The sequence below is a fragment of the Protopterus annectens genome, chromosome 3.part0 (genome assembly GCF_019279795.1).
Source record: "Protopterus annectens isolate FY-2018-M chromosome 3.part0, PAN1.0, whole genome shotgun sequence".
In the NCBI taxonomy this organism is placed as follows: Eukaryota; Metazoa; Chordata; order Ceratodontiformes; family Protopteridae; genus Protopterus; species Protopterus annectens.
The window spans coordinates 872,836,135-872,854,873 of record NC_056731.1 but is presented as its reverse complement, the minus strand read 5'-3'; positions in this window follow the sequence as shown (position 1 = coordinate 872,854,873).

Sequence of the window (18,739 nt, the reverse complement as noted above, 5' to 3'; positions counted from 1 at the left end):
ACAGTGCACTAACAAAAAAAGTGTAGTCTATTAACTTATGCACTATGGCAGAAAACAACAGTGACAGGGCACTAACACAGAAGCTATAGTCTATTAACATATAGGCTATGGCAGAACTCCAACAGTGCCAGTGCACTAACACAGTAGGTGTAGTCCATTAACATTTAGGCTATGGCAGAACAACAGAAACAGTGCACTAACACAGAATGTGTAGACTATTCACTTATATGCTATGGCTGAACACAACATGGACAGTGCACTAACACAGAAGGTGTAGTCTATTAATTTACTAGCTATAGCAGAAGTCCAACAGTCACAGTGCACTACCACAGAAGGCTTAGTCTATTCACTTATAGGCCAATGGCAGAACACAACAGTGATAGTGCACTAACACCAAAGGTATAGTCTTTTAACATATAGCCTTCATCCGAACTTTAGCAATGAAAATGCACTAACGCAGAAGGTGTAGTCTATCAGAATAACCGCTATAGCAGAAGACTACATTGACAGTGCACTTACACAGAAGGTGTAGTCTATTAATTTAGAGGCTATGGCAGAACGCCAACGCTGACAGTGCACTAACACTGAAGGTGTGCTCTATTAACTTATAGGCTATGACAGAACTCAAACAGTGGCAGTGCACTAACACAGAACATGTAGTCTATTAACTTATAGGCTATGGCAAGACACAACAATGACAGTGCACTAACACAGAAGGTGTAGTCTATTAACTTGTAAGCTATGGCAGAATATAACAGTGCTAATGCACTAACACAGATGGTGTAGTCATTTCACTTATAGGCTTTGGCAGAACACAATAGTGAAAATGCACTAACACAGAAAATGTAGTCAATTAACTTATAGGCTATGGCAGACCTCCAACAGTCACACCGCACTAACACAGAAGGTGTAGTCTATTAAGTTACAGGCTATAGCAGGACTCCAACAGTCACACTGCACTAACACAGAAGGTATAGTCTATTAACTTATAGGCTATGGCAGAACTCCAACAGTGACAACGCACTAACACAGAAGGACCTGCCTATTAAATTATAGGCTATGGCAGAACACAACACTGACAGTGCAGTAACACAGAAGGTATAGTCTATTAACTTATAGGCTATGGCAGAACACAACAGTGACACTGCAGTAACACAAAAGGTGTAGTCTATCAGCTTTGAGGCTATGACAGAACTCCAACAGTGACAGTGCCCTAACACAGAAGGTGTAGTCTCTTAACTTATAAGATATGTCAGAACGCAACAGTGACAACGCACTGCGACAGAAGGTGTAGTCTATTAACTTATAGGCTATGGCAGAACACAAGAGTGAGAATGCACTAACACACAAGCTGTAGTCTATTAACTTATAGGCTATGGAATAACACCATCAGTGATGGTGTACTAACACTGAAGGTGTAGTCTATTCACTTAAGGGCTATGGCAGAACTCCAACAGTGATGGTGCACTAACATAGAAGGTGTAGTCTATTAACTTATAGACTACAGCAGAACTCTAGCAGTGAAAATGCACTAATGCAGAAGGTGTAGTCTATCAGCATAACCGCTATAGCAGAACACAAGATTGTCAGTGCACTTACACAGAAGGTGTAGTCTATTAACTTTTTGGCTGTGACAAAACTCCATCAGTGACAGTGCACTAACACAGAAAGTGTAGTCTGTTAACATATAGGCTATGGCAGAACTCCAGCAGTAACACTGCACTAACACAGAAGGTGAAGTCTGCTCAATTATAGGCTATGGCAGAAGTGACAATGCACTAACAAAGAAGGTGTAGTCTATTAACATTAGGCTATGGCAGAACTCCATCAGTGGCAGTGCATTAAGACAGGTGTAGTCTATTATCTTTTAAGCTATGGCAGAAGGTCAACATTGACAGTGCAGTAACACAGAAGGTGTAGTCTGTTAACTTATAGGTTATGGCAGAACACAGCAGTGACAGTGCACTAACCTAGATGTAGTCTGTTAACCTATAAGCTATGGCAGTATACAACAATAACAGTACACTAACCCAGAAGGTGTAGTCTGTTTACTTATACGGTATGTCAAAACAGAAAAGTGATGGTGCACTAACACAGAAGGTGTAGTCTTCTAACTTTTGTGCTATGGCAGAACACAACAGTGACAGTGCAATAATACAGAAGGTGTAGTCTATTAACTTATAGGCTATGTAAGAACACAACACTGATAGCACACTAAAACAGAAGATGTAGTCTATTATTTTATAGGCTATGGCAGACCACAACAGTGACGGTGCACAAGCACATAAGGTGTACACTATTAAATTACAGGCTATGGCAGAACTCCAACAGTGACAAGGCACTAACACAGAAGGTGTAGTCTACTAACTTATACGCTATGGCAGAACTCAAACAGTTACAGTGCACTAACACAGAAGGTGTAGTCTATTACTTATAGGCTATGACAGAACACAACAGTGACAGTACACTGACACAGAAGGTGTAGTCTCTTAACTTATAAGCTATTGCACAACTCAACAGTGACAGTGCATTAACACAGAAGGTGTAGTCTATTAATATATAGGCTATGGCAGAATTCCACCAGTGACAAGGCACTAACACAAAAGATGTAGTCTATTAACTTATAGGCAATGGCAAAACACAAGAGTGACAGTGCATTAACACAGAACGTGTAGTCTATTAACTTTCAGGCTATGGCAGAATGCCATTAGTGACAGAGCAATAACACTGAAGGTATGGTTTATTAACTTATAGGCTTTGACAGAACTCCAACAGTGGCAGTGCACTAACACAGATCAAGTAGTCTATTAACTTATAGGCTATGGCAGAACACAACAGTGACAGTGCACTAACAAAAAAGGTGTATTCTATTAACCTATAAGCTATGGCAAAACACAACAGTGACAGTGCCCTAACAAAGAAGGTGTAGTCTATTAACTTACAGGCTATGGCAGAACTCCAACAGTAACAGTGTACTAACACAGAAGGTGTAGTCTAATAACTTATAGACTATCGCAGAACTCCAACAGTGACAATTCACTAACACAGAAGGACTTGTCTATTAAATTATAGACTATGTCAGAACACAACACTGACAGTGCACTAACACTGAAGGTGTAGTCTATTAACTTATAGGCTATGGCAGAACACAACAGTGAAAGTGCAGTAACACGTAGTCTGTTAACTTTTAGGCTATGACAGAACTCCAACAGTGACAATGCCCTAACACAGAAGGTGTAGTCTCTTAACTTATATGATATGGCAGAATGCAACAGTGACAGTGCACTAAGACTGAAGGTGTTGTCTATTAACCTATAGGTGATGGCAGAACACAACAGTGGCAATGCACTAACACAGAAGCTGCAGTCTATTAACTTATGGGCTATGAAAGAACTCCAACAGTAATAGGGCAGTAACAGAGAAGGTGTAGTCTATTAACATATAGGTCATTGCAGAACACAACAGTGACAGTGCTATAACACAGAAGATGTAGTGTATGAACTTATAGGCTATGGCAGAACCTAACCGTGACAGTGCACTAACAAAGAAGGTGTAGCCTATTAACTTATAGGTTATGGAAAAATACAACACTGACAGCGCACTAACAGAAGGTATAGTCTATTAACTTATAGGCTATGACAGAACACAACAATAACAAAGCACTAACACAGAAGGTGTAGTCTCTTAACTTATAAGCTATGGCAAAATACAACAGTGACAGTGCACTAACACAAAAGCTGTAGTCTATTATCTTATAGTCCATGACAGAACACAACAGTGACAGAGCACTAACACAGAAGGTGGTGTCTATTAACAAGTAGGCTATAGCAGAACACAACAGTGACAGGGCACTAATACAGAAGGTGTAGTCTAGTAACTTATAGGCAATGGCAGAACACAAAAGTGATAGTGCACTAACACAGAAGGTGTAGTCTATTAACTTATAGGCTATAGCAAAACTCCAACAGTGACAGTAGACTAACACAGAAGGTGTTGCCTTTTGACTTATACGTTATGGCAGAACACAACAGTGACAGTTCACTAAAACAAAAGGTGTAGTCTATTAACTTTTAGGCTATGGCAGAATTCCAACTGTGACAGTGCTCTTACACAGATGTTGTAGTCTCTCAACTTATACCCAATGGCAGAGCACAACAGTGACAGGGCATTAACACAGACGGTGTAGCCTATTAACTTATAGGCTATGGAAGAACACAACAGTGACAGTGCACTAACACAGACGGTGTAGCCTATTAACTTATAGGCTATGGAAGAACACAACAGTGACAGTGCACTAACACAGAAGGTGTAGTCTATTAACTTATAGACTACGGCAGAAAACAACAGTGACAGTGCACTAACAGAGAAGGTGTACTCTATTAACATTTATGCTATGACAGAACTCAAAAAAAGTGCAGTAACACAGATGTCGTAGTCTCTTAACTTATAGGACATGGCAGAAAATGACAGTGACAGTGCACTAACAGACGGTATTGTCTATTAACTTATAGGCTATGGCAGAACTACAACTCTGACAGTGACAATGCACTAACACAGAAAGTGTAGAGTATTAGCGTATAGGCTATGGCAGAACATAACAGTGACAGTGCACTAACACAGAAGGTGTCATCTCTTAACTTATAGATTATGGCAGAGCACAACAGTGACAGTTCACTAACAAAGAAGGTATAGTCTATATATAGCAGAACTCCAGCAGTGACAGTGCACTAATACAGATGGTGTAGTTTATTAACACATAGGCTGTGGCAGAACACAACAGTGACAGTACACTAACACAGAAGGTGTGGTCTATTAACTTACAGGCTATGGCAGAACACATCAGTGACAGTGCACTAACACAGAAGGTGTAGTATATAAATTACAGGCTATGGCAGAGCACAACAGTGACAGTGCACTAACACTGAACGTGTAGTCTATTAACTTATAGGATACAGCAGACGTCCAACAGTCACAGTGCATGGACACAGAAGGTATAGTCTATTAACATATAGGTTATAAAAGAGACACTGCATTACCACAGAAGGTGTAGTCTATTAACTTCTAGGCAATGGTAGAACTCCAACAATGACAGTGCACTAACAAATAAGGTGTGGTCTAACAACTTGTAGGCAATGGCAGAATACAACAGTGACTGTGCATTAACACAGGCGTAGATTATTAACTTATAAGCTATGGCAGAATGCCAATGTTGACAGTGCACTAACACAGAAGGTGTAGTCTGTTAACTTGTAGGTTATGACAGAACACAAAAGTGGCAGTGCACTAACACAGAAGGTGTAATCTATTAACTGATAGGCTATGGCAGAATACAACAGTGACAGTGCACTAACCCAGAAGGTGCAGTCTATTAACTTATATGCTATGTCAGAACACAACATTGATAGCACACTAAAGCAGAAGGTGTAGTCTATTAAATTATAGGCTATGGCAGAACTCAAACAGTGACAGTGCACTAAAATAGAAGGTGTAGTCTATTGACTTATAGGTTATGGCAGAATACAACAGTGACAGGCACTAAAATAGAAGGTGTAGTCTATTGACTTATAGGTTATGCCAGAACACAACAGTGACGCTACACTAATACAGAAGGTGTAGTCTCTTAACTTATAGGCTAGGGCAGAACACAAGAGTGAGAGTGTACTAATATAGAAGGTGTAGTCTATTAACTTATAGGCTATGGCAGAACTCCAACAGTAACAGTGCACTAACACAGAAGGTGGATTCTATTCAATTATATGCAATGGCAGAAGTCAACAGCGACAGTGCACTAACAAAGAAGGTGTAGTCTATCAACTTATAGGCTATGGCAGAACACAACAGTGATAGTGCACTAATACAGAAGGTGTAGTCTATTAACTTCTAGACTGTGGCAGATCACAACAGTCACAGTGCACTAACACAGATGTTGTAGTCTCTTAACTTATTGGCCACGCAGCACAAAACAGTGACAGTGCACTAACACAGTAGGTCTAGTCTTTTATCTTATAAGCTATGGCAGAACACATCAGTAACAGTGCACTAACAAAGAAGGTGTAGTCTTTTAACTTTAGGCTGTAGCGGAACTCCAACACTAACAGAGCACTAAAACAGAAGGTATAGTCTATTCAATTATCGGCTATGGCAAAACACATCAGCGATAGTGCACTAACACAGAAGGTCTAGTCTTTTACCATATAAGCAATGGCAGAACACAACAGTGACAATGCACTAATAAAGACGGTGTAGTCTATTAACTTTAGGCTATAGCAGAACTCCAATAGTGAAAGTGCACTAATACAGAAGGTGTAGTATATTAACATATAGGCTGTGGCAGAACACAACCTTGACAGTGCACTAACACAGAAGGTGTAGTCTGTTAACTTATAGACTATGGCAGAACACAACAGTGACAGTGCACTAACAGAGAAGGTGTGGTCTATTACCTTACAGGCTATGGCAGAACACAACACTGACAGTGCAGTAACACAGAAGGTGTAGTCTGTTAACGTACAGGCTATGGCAGAGCTCCCACAGTCACAGTGCAATAAAACAGAAGGTGTAGTCTTTTCAGTTATTGACTATGGAAGAACACAACAGTGACAGTGCACTAACACAGAAGGTGTAGTCTATTAACGTGTTAGCTATGGCAGAACAACACTGACTGTGCATTATCACAGAAGGTATAGTTTATCAACTTATATTCTATGGCAAAACACAACACTGACGGAGCACTAACACAGAAGGTGCAGTCCCTTAACTTATAGGCAATGGCAGAACACAACAGTTAAAGGGCACTAACACAGAAGGTGTAGCTATTAACTTATAGGCTATGGCAGAACACATCAGTGAAAGTGCACTAACACAGAAGGTGCAGTCTCTTAACTTATAGGCAATGGCAGAACACAACAGTTAAAGGGCATTAACACAGAAGGTGTAGGCATTTAATGTATAGGCTATGGAAGAACAGAACAGTGACAGTGCACTAAGACTGAAGGTGTACTCTAATAACTTATAGACTATGGCAGAACAAAACAGTGACTGCACTAACACAGAAGGTGTAGTCAATTAACTTATAGGCTATGGCAGAACACAACAGTGATAGTGCACTAACACTGAAGGTGTAGTCTATTCACTTATAGGCTACGGCAGAACACAACAGTGATAGTTCAGTAACACAGAAGGTGTAGTCTATTAACTTATACACTACCGCAGTGCACAAACACAGAAGGTGTAGTCTATCAACTTAACCGCTATGGCAGAACACAACATTAACAGCCCACTAACACAAAAGGTGTAGTCTATTAACTTATAGGCTATGGCAGAACTCCAACAATGACAGTGCACTAACACAGAAGGTGCAGTCTATTAATTTATAAACTGAGGAAAAACTTCAGCAGTGACAGTGTACTAATACAGAAAGTGTAGTCTGTTACCTTATAGGCTATAGCAGAACTCAACCAGTGACAAGGCACTAACACAGAACATATAGTCTATTAACTTATAGATTATGGCATCACACTAAAGTGAAAGTGTACTTACACAGAAGGTGTAGTCTATTAACTTATAGGCTATAGGAGGACACCAACAGTGACAGTGCACAAACACAAATGGTGTGGCCTATTAACTTACAGGCTATGACAGAACTCCAACAGTGGCAGTGCACTAACACATAACATGAAGTCTATTAACTTATAGGGTATGGCAGCACCCAACAGTGACAGTGCACTAAGACAAAAGGTGTAGTCTATTCACTTATAGGCTATGGTAGAACACAACAGTGTCAATGCACTAACACAGAAGGTGCAGTCCATTAACTTATAGGATATGGCAGAACAGAACAGTGAAAGGACACTAACACACAAGATGTAGTCTATTATTTGACAGGAAATTGCAGAACTCCGACAGTGACAGTGCACTAATACAGAAGGTGTAGTCTATTCACTTATAGGCTATGGCAGAACATAACAGTGACAGTGCACTAACACAGAAGGTGTAGTCTATTCACTTATAGGCTATGGTAGAACACAACAGTGTCAATGCACTAACACAGAAGGTGCAGTCCATTAACTTATAGGATATGGCAGAACAGAACAGTGAAAGGACACTAACACACAAGATGTAGTCTATTATTTGACAGGAAATTGCAGAACTCCGACAGTGACAGTGCACTAATACAGAAGGTGTAGTCTATTCACTTATAGGCTATGGCAGAACATAACAGTGACAGTGCACTAACATGGAAGGTGTAGTCTCTCAAATTAGAGGCTATGGCAGAACACAACAGTGACAGGGCACTAACACAGACGGTATAGCCTATTAACGTATATGCTATGGAAGAACACAACAATGACAGTGGACTAACACAGAAGGTGTAGTCTATTAACTTATAGACTATGGCAGAACACAACACTGACAGTGCACTAACCCAGAAGGTGTAGTCAATTACCTTATAGGTTATGGCAGAACCCCAACAGTGACAGTGCACTAACAACGAAGGTGTAGTCTATTAACTTATACACTATGGCAGTGCACTAATGCAGAAGGTGTAGTCTGTCAGCTTAACTGCTATGGTAGAACACAACATTGACAGTGCCCGAACACAGAAGGTGTTGTCTATTAAGTTATAGGCTATGGCAGAACTCCAGCAATGACAGTGCACTAACACAGAAGGTCTAGTCTTTTATCTTATAAGCTATGGCAGAACACATCAGTGACAGTGCACTAACAAAGAAGGTGTAGTCTTTTAACTTTAGGCTGTAGCAGAACTACAACACTAACAGAGCACTAAAACAGAAGGTGTAGTCTATTCAATTATCGGCTATGGCAAAACACATCAGCGATAGTGCACTAACAGAAGGTCTAGTCTTTTACCATATAAGCAATGGCAGAACACAACAGTGACAGTGCACTAATTAAGATGGTGTAGGCTATTAACTTTAGACTATAGCAGAACTCCAATAGTGAAAGTGCACTAACACAGAAGGTGCAGACTATTAACTTATAGGGTATGTCAGAACAGTACAGTGACGGTGCATAACACAGAAAGTGTAGTCTATAAACTTATGTGCTATGGCAGAACACAACAGTGACAGTGAACTAATATAGAAGGTGTAGTCAATTAATTTATAGGCTATGTCAGAACACAACATTGATAGCACAATAAAGTAGAAGGTGTAGTCTATTATCTTATAGGCTATGGCAGAACTCCAAACGTGACAGGACACTAACACAGAAGGTGTAGTCTATTAACTTATAGGCTATGGCAGAACTCAAACAGTAACAGTGCACTAATACAGAAGGTGTAGTCTATTGACTTATAGGCTATGCCAGAACACAACAGTGACACTACACTAATACAGAAGGTGCAGTCTCTTAACTTATAGGCTAGGGCAGAACACAAGAGTGAGAGTGCACTAACACAGAAGGTGTAGTCTATTAACTTATAGGCTATGGCAGAACACAACAGTGATAGTGCACTAACACTGAAGGTGTAGTCTGTTAACTTATAGGCTATGGCAGAACACAACAGTGATAGTGCACTAACACTGAAGGTGTAGTCTATTCACTTATAGGCTACGGCAGAACACAACAGTGATAGTTCAGTAACACAGAAGGTGTAGTCTATTAACTTATACACTACCGCAGTGCACAAACACAGAAGGTGTAGTCTATCAACTTAACCGCTATGGCAGAACACAACATTAACAGCCCACTAACACAAAAGGTGTAGTCTATTAACTTATAGGCTATGGCAGAACTCCAACAATGACAGTGCACTAACACAGAAGGTGCAGTCTATTAATTTATAAACTGAGGAAAAACTTCAGCAGTGACAGTGTACTAATACAGAAAGTGTAGTCTGTTACCTTATAGGCTATAGCAGAACTCAACCAGTGACAAGGCACTAACACAGAACATATAGTCTATTAACTTATAGATTATGGCATCACACTACAGTGAAAGTGTACTTACACAGAAGGTGTAGTCTATTAACTTATAGGCTATAGGAGGACACCAACAGTGACAGTGCACAAACACAAATGGTGTGGCCTATTAACTTACAGGCTATGACAGAACTCCAACAGTGGCAGTGCACTAACACATAACATGAAGTCTATTAACTTATAGGGTATGGCAGCACCCAACAGTGACAGTGCACTAACACAGAAGGTGTAGTCTATTCACTTATAGGCTATGGTAGAACACAACAGTGTCAATGCACTAACACAGAAGGTGCAGTCCATTAACTTATAGGATATGGCAGAACAGAACAGTGAAAGGACACTAACACACAAGATGTAGTCTATTATTTGACAGGAAATTGCAGAACTCCGACAGTGACAGTGCACTAATACAGAAGGTGTAGTCTATTCACTTATAGGCTATGGCAGAACATAACAGTGACAGTGCACTAACATGGAAGGTGTAGTCTCTCAAATTAGATGCTATGGCAGAACACAACAGTGACAGGGCACTAACACAGACGGTATAGCCTATTAACGTATATGCTATGGAAGAACACAACAATGACAGTGGACTAACACAGAAGGTGTAGTCTATTAACTTATAGACTATGGCAGAACACAACACTGACAGTGCACTAACCCAGAAGGTGTAGTCAATTACCTTATAGGTTATGGCAGAACCCCAACAGTGACAGTGCACTAACAACGAAGGTGTAGTCTATTAACTTATACACTATGGCAGTGCACTAATGCAGAAGGTGTAGTCTGTCAGCTTAACTGCTATGGTAGAACACAACATTGACAGTGCCCGAACACAGAAGGTGTTGTCTATTAAGTTATAGGCTATGGCAGAACTCCAGCAATGACAGTGCACTAACACAGAAGGTCTAGTCTTTTATCTTATAAGCTATGGCAGAACACATCAGTGACAGTGCACTAACAAAGAAGGTGTAGTCTTTTAACTTTAGGCTGTAGCAGAACTACAACACTAACAGAGCACTAAAACAGAAGGTGTAGTCTATTCAATTATCGGCTATGGCAAAACACATCAGCGATAGTGCACTAACAGAAGGTCTAGTCTTTTACCATATAAGCAATGGCAGAACACAACAGTGACAGTGCACTAATTAAGATAGTGTAGGCTATTAACTTTAGACTATAGCAGAACTCCAATAGTGAAAGTGCACTAACACAGAAGGTGCAGACTATTAACTTATAGGGTATGTCAGAACAGTACAGTGACGGTGCATAACACAGAAAGTGTAGTCTATAAACTTATGTGCTACGGCAGAACACAACAGTGACAGTGAACTAATACAGAAGGTGTAGTCAATTAATTTATAGGCTATGTCAGAACACAACATTGATAGCACAATAAAGTAGAAGGTGTAGTCTATTATCTTATAGGCTATGGCAGAACTCCAAACGTGACAGGACACTAACACAGAAGGTGCAGTCTATTAACTTATAGGCTATGGCAGAACTCAAACAGTAACAGTGCACTAATACAGAAGGTGTAGTCTATTGACTTATAGGCTATGCCAGAACACAACAGTGACACTACACTAATACAGAAGGTCCAGTCTCTTAACTTATAGGCTAGGGCAGAACACAAGAGTGAGAGTGCACTAACACAGAAGGTGTAGTCTATTAACTTATAGGCTATGGCAGAACACCAACAGTAACAGTGCACTAACACAGAAGGTGGTGTCTATTCAATTATATGCTATAGCAGAAGTGAACAGCGACAGTGCACTAACACAGAAAGTGAAGTCTATTAAATTTTAGGCTATGACAGAACTCCAACAATGACAGTGCACTAACACAGATGTTGTAGTCTCTTTAACTTATAGGCCGTGGCAGAACACAACAGTGACAGTGCACTAACACAGAAGGTGTAGTTTATTAACTTATTGACTATGGCAGAACACATCAGTGATAGTGCACTAACACAGTAGGTCCAGTCTTTTATCTTATATGCTATGGCAGAACATGTCAGTGACAGTGCACTAACAAAGAAGGTGTAGTCTTTTAACTTTAGGCTGTAGCAGAACTCCAACACTAACAGAGCACTAAAACAGAAGGTGTAGTCTATTCAATTATTAGCTATGGCAAAACACATAAGTGATAGTACACTAACACAGAAGGTCTAGTCTTTTACCATATAAGCAATGGCATAACACAACAGTGACAGTGCACTAATAAAGACAGTGTAGTCTATTAACTTTAGGCTATAGCAGAACTCCAATAGTGAAAGTGCACTAATACAGAAGGTGTAGTATATTAACTTATTGGCTGTGGCAGAACACAACCTTGACAGTGCACTAACACAGAAGGTGTAGTCTGTTAACTTATAGACTATGGCAGAACACAACAGTGACAGTGCACTAACAGAGAAGGTGTGGTCTATTAACTTAAAAGCTATGGCAGAAGACAACAGTGACAGTGCACTAACAGAGAAGGTGTGGTCTATTAACTTAAAGGCTATGACAGAATACAACAGTGACAGTGCACTAACACATAAAGTGTAGTCTATCAGCTTAACTGCTATGGCAGAACACAACACTGACAGTGCAGTAACAGACGGTGTAGTCCGTTAACGTACAGGCTATGTCAGAGCTCCAACAGTCACAGTGCAATAAAACAGAAGGTGTAGTCTTTTCAATTATTGGCTATGGCAGAACACAACAGTGGCAGTGCACTAACAAAGAAGGTGTAGTCTATCAACTTATAGTCTATGGCAGAACACAACACTGACAGTGCATTAACACAGAAGGTGTAGTCTATTAACTTATGTGCTACAGCAGAACACAACACTGACAGTGCATTAACACAGAAGGTGTAGTCTATTAACTTATTAGTTATGGCAGAATACAACACTGACTGTGCATTATCACAGAAGGTATAGTCTATCAACATATTCTATGGCAGAACGCAACACTGACAGAGCACTAACACAGAAGGTGCAGTCTCTTAACTTATATGCAATGGCAGAACACAACAGTTAAAGGGCACTAACACAGAAGGTGTAGCCTATTAACTTATAGGCTATGGCAGAACACATCAGTGAAAGTGCACTAAGAAGGTGCAGTCTCTTAACTTATAGGCAATGGCAGAACGCAACAGTTAAAGGGCATTAACACAGAAGGTGTAGCCTATTAACTTATAGGCTATGGAAGAACAGAACAGTGACAGTGCCCTAAGACTGAAGGTGTACCCTAATAACTTATAGACTATGGCAGAACAAAACAGTGACTGCACTAACACAGAAGGTGTAGTCAATTAACTTATAGGCTATGGCAGAACTCCAACAGTGACAATGCACTAACATAGAAGGAGTAGTCTACTAACTTTTAAGCTTTGGCAGAACACAACAGTGACAGTGCACTAACACAGAAGGTGTAGTCTATTAACTTATTAGCTATGTCAGAACTCCAACAGTGACAGTAGACTAAAACAGAAGGTGTCATCTATTAACTTTTAGGCCATGACAGAACTCCAACAGTGACATTGCACTAACACAGATGGTGTAGTCTCTTAACTTATAAGCCATGGCAGAAGACAACAGTGACAGTGCACTAACACAGAAGGTGTAGTCTATTAACTTATAGGCTATGGCAGAACTCCAACAGTGGCAGTGCACTAACACAGAACATGAAGTCTATTAGTTATAGACTACGGCAGCACACAAAAGTGACAGTGCACTAACATAGAAGGTGTAGTCTATTAACTTATAGGCTATGGCAGAACAGAACAAGGAAAGTGCACTAACACAGAAGATGTAGTCTATTAACTTATAGGTTATGGTAGAACACTACGTGAGAGTGCACTAGCACAGAAGGTGTGGCCTCTTAACTTATAGACTATGACAGAACTCCAACAGTGGCAGTGCACTAACACAGAATATGAAGTCTATTCACTTATAGGCTATGGTAGCACACAACAGTGACAGTGCACTAACACAGAAGGTGTAGTCTACTAACTTATAGGCTATGGCAGAACAGAACAGTGAAAGTGCATTAACACAGAAGATGTAGTTTATTAACTTATAGGCAGGGCATAACTCTGCCAGTGATAGTGCACTAACAGAAGGTGTCGTCTATTCATTTATAGGCTAAGGCAGAACACAACAGTGACAGTGCACTAACACAGAAGGTGTAGTCTACTAACTAATAGGCTATGGGAGAACAGAACAATGAAAGTGCACTAACACAGAAGATGTAGTCTATTAACTTATAAGCAATGGCAGATCTCAGGCAGTGAAAGTGCACTAACACAGAAGGTGTGGCCTTTTAACTTATAGACTATAACATAACTCCAACAGTGGCAGTGCACTAACACAGAACATGAAGTCTATTCACTTATAGGCTATGGTAGCACACAACAGTGACAGTGCACTAACACAGAAGGTGTAGTCTACTAACATATAGGCTATGGCAGAACAGAACAGTGAAAGTGCATTAACACAGAAGATGTAGTCTATTAACTTATAGGCAGGGCATAACTCTGGCAGTGACAGTGCACTAACAGAAGGTGTCGTCTATTCACGTATAGACTATGGAAGAACAAAACAGGGACAGTGCACTAATACAGCAGGTGTAGTCTATTAACTTATAGGCTATGGCAGAACTCCAACAGTGACAGTGCACTAACAGAGAAGGTGTAGTCTATTAACTTATAGGCTATGGCAGATTTCCAACAGTGGCATTGCACTAACACAGAAGGTGTAGTACATTCACTTATAGGATATGGCAGGACACAACAGATAGAGTGCAGTAACACAGATGGTGTAGTCTATTAACTTATAAACTATGGCAGAAGTCCAGCAGTGACAGCGCAATAGCACAGAACGTGTAGGCTGTTAACTTATAGGCCATGACAAACTCCAACAGTGACAATGCACTAACACAGTGGGAGTAATCTATTTACTTATAACTATGGAAGAACTCCAACAGTGACAGTGCACTAACACCGAAGGTGTATTCTACTAAATTATAAACTATGGCAGAACTCCAGCAGTGACAGTGCACGAACACAGAAGGAGTAGTCTCTTAACTTATATGCAATGGCAAAACACAACAGTTAAAGGGCACTAACACAGAAGGTGTAGCCTATTAACTTATAGGCTATGGAAGAACACATCAGTGAAAGTGCACTAAGAAGGTGCAGTCTCTTAACTTATAGGCAATGGCAGAACACAACAGTTAAAGGGCATTAACACAGAAGGTGTAGCCTATTAACTTATAGGCTATGGAAGAATAGAACAGTGACAGTGCCCTAAGACTGAAGGTGTACTCTAATAACTTATAGACTATGGCAGAACAAAACAGTGACTGCACTAACACAGAAGGTGTAGTCAATTAACTTATAGTCCATGGCAGAACTCCAACAGTGACAATGCACTAACATAGAAGGAGTAGTCTACTAACTTTTAAGCTTTGGCAGAACACAACAGTGACAGTGCACTAACACAGCAGGTGTAGTCTATTAACTTATTAGCTATGTCAGAAGTCCAACAGTGACAGTAGACTAAAACAGAAGGTGTTGTCTATTAACTTTTAGGCCATGACAGAACTCCAACAGTGACATTGCACTAACACAGATGGTGTAGTCTCTTAACTTATAAGCCATGGCAGAAGACAACAGTGACAGTGCACTAACACAGAAGGTGTAGTCTATTAACTTATAGGCTATGGCAGAACAGAACAATGAAAGTGCACTAACACAGAAGATGTAGTCTATTAACTTATAGGCTATGGTAGAACACTAAGTGAGTGTGCACTAGCACAGAAGGTGAGGCCTCTTAACTTATAGACTATGACAGAGCTCCAACAGTGGCAGTGCACTAACACAGAATATGAAGTCTATTCACTTATAGGCTATGGTAGCATACAACAGTGACAGTGCACTAACACAGAAGGTTTAGTCTACTAACTTACAGGCTATGGGAGAACAGAACAATGAAAGTGCACTAACACAGAACATGTAGTCTATTAACTTATAAGCAATGGCAGATCTCAGGTAGTGAAAGTGCACTAACACAGAAGGTGTGGCCTATTAACTTATAGACTATAACATAACTCCAACAGTGGCAGTGCACTAACACAGAACATGAAGTCTATTCACTTATAGACTATGGTAGCACACAGCAGTGACAGTGCACTAACACAGAAGGTGTATTCTATTAACTTATAGGCTATGGCGGAACACAACAGTCACACAGCACTAACACAAATGGTTTAGTATATTCACTTATAGGCTATGGCAGAACAAAACAGTGATAGTGCACTAACACTGAAGGTGTAGTCTATTCACTTATAGGCTACGGTAGAACACAACAGTGATAGTTCAGTAACACAGAAGGTGTAGTCTATTAACTTATACACTACCCCAGTGCACAAATGCAGAAGGTGTAGTCTATCAACTTAACTGCTATGGCAGAACACAACATTAACAGTCCACTAACACAAAAGATGTAGTCTATTAACTTATAGGCTATGGCAGAACTCCAACAATGACAGTGCACTAACACAGAAGGTGCAGTCTATTAATTTATAAGCTGTGGAAAAACTTCAGCAGTGACAGTGTACTAATACAGAAAGTGTAGTCTGTTAACTTATAGGCTATAGCAGAACTCAACCAGTGACAAGGCACTAACACAGAACATATAGTCTATTAACTTATAGATTATGGCATCACACTACAGTGAAAGTGCACTTACACAGAAGGTGTAGTCTATTAACTTATAGGCTATAGGAGGACACCAACAGTGACAGTGCACTAACACAAAAATGTGTGGCCTATTAACTTATAGACTATAACATAACTCCAACAGCGGCAGTGCACTAACACAGAACATGAAGTCTATTCACTTATAGGCTATGGTAGCACATAACAGTGACAGTGCACTAACACAGAAGGTGTAGTCTACTAACTTATAGGCTATGGCAGAACAGAATAGTGAAAGTGCATTAACACAGAAGATGTAGTATATTAACTTATAGGCAAGGCATAACTCTGGCAGTGACAGTGCACTAACAAAAGGTGTCGTCTATTCACTTATAGGCTATGGAAGAACAAAACAGGGACAGTGCACTAATACAGCAGGTGTAGTCTATTAACTTATAAGCTATGGCAGAACTCCAACAGTAACAGTGCACTAACACAGAAGGTGTAGTCTATTCACTTGTAGGCTATGGCAGATTTCCAACAGTGGCATTGCAGTAACACAGAAGGTGTAGTACATTCACTTATAGGATATAGCAAAACTCCAACAGTGACAGTGCACAAACGCAGAAGATGCAGTCTATTTACTTAATAGGTTTTGGCAGAACACAACAGTGACAATGGACTAATACAGAAGGTGTAGTCTATTGACTTATAGGCTATGGCAGAACTCCAACAGTGACAGACCACTAACACAGAAGTTATAGTCTAGTAACTTATAGGCTATGACAGAACTCCAGCACTGGCAGTGCATGAACACAGAAAGTGTAGTCTATTAACTTATACATTAAGGCAGAACACAACAGTGACAGTGCACTAACACAGAAGGTGTAGTTTATTAACTTACAGGCTATGGCAGAACTCCAACAGTGACGGTGCACTAACACCGAAGGTGTATTCTACTAAATTATAAACTATGGCAGAACTCCAGCAGTGACAGTGCACTAACAAAGAAGGTGCATTCTATCAACTTATAGGCTATGGCAGAACACAACACTGACATTGCACTAACAGATGGTATAGTCTATTAACTTACAGGCTAGGCAGAACTCCAACAGTCACAGTGCACTAACACAGAAGGTGTAATTTATTAACATATAGGCTATGGCAGAACTCCAAGAATAACTGTGCACTAACACAGAAGGTAGAGTCTATTCACATATACGCTATGGCTGAACACAACAGTGACAGTGCACTAACACAGACGGTGTAGTCTTTCATCTTATAGGCTATGACAGAACACAACAGTTACAGTGCACTAACAAATATGCTGTAGTCTATCAACTTATAGGCTATGGCAGAACACAACACTGACAGTGCACTGACACAGAAGGTGTAGTCTATTACCTTACAGGCTATCACAGAATTCCAGTAGTCACAGTGAACAAACACAGAAGATGCAATGTATTTAAGCAATAACCGATGATGTGGTGTGGTACATTGAAGATTTACCCACAGCTGATGTGGTTTAATCATGAGGGCGAAGCCCGAGTGATTAAATAAAGCCAACCATGGGTAAATCTTCATTATACCACAATCATGGAATCGGATATTGCTATTATACAATGACATTATTTAAGATAAAAAATACTTACTTTTCTTAAATAATGTCCCTGTATAATGGCGCATTACTGTTCTTCCGCCAATGGTGGTATACTGCTTCCTTGTGTATGTACCTCTCATGAGTATGGAAGTTGCATTCCCATACTTACCCAGTACATCAATGCTTTGAAACGGAAGCAATGGATTAAAGAAAGTCTCCGTTGGTCCATTTTTTTTTTTTTTTAATTAATTTATACCAAAAAAAAAAAGTTTGGGCGACCGGACCTTTTTCCGTTGGTATATTGTGGGATTTACAATAGGTACGCTGGCCAATCAGCATGCACGTTTTGGAATATTAATGGAGAGGTCATTGTATAATAACTTATAGGTGATGGCAGAACACAACAGTGCCAGTGCACTAACACAGAAGGTGTGGTCTGAAAACTTATACGCTCTGGCAGAACACAACGGTGGCAGTGCACTAATATGGAAGGTACAGTCTATCA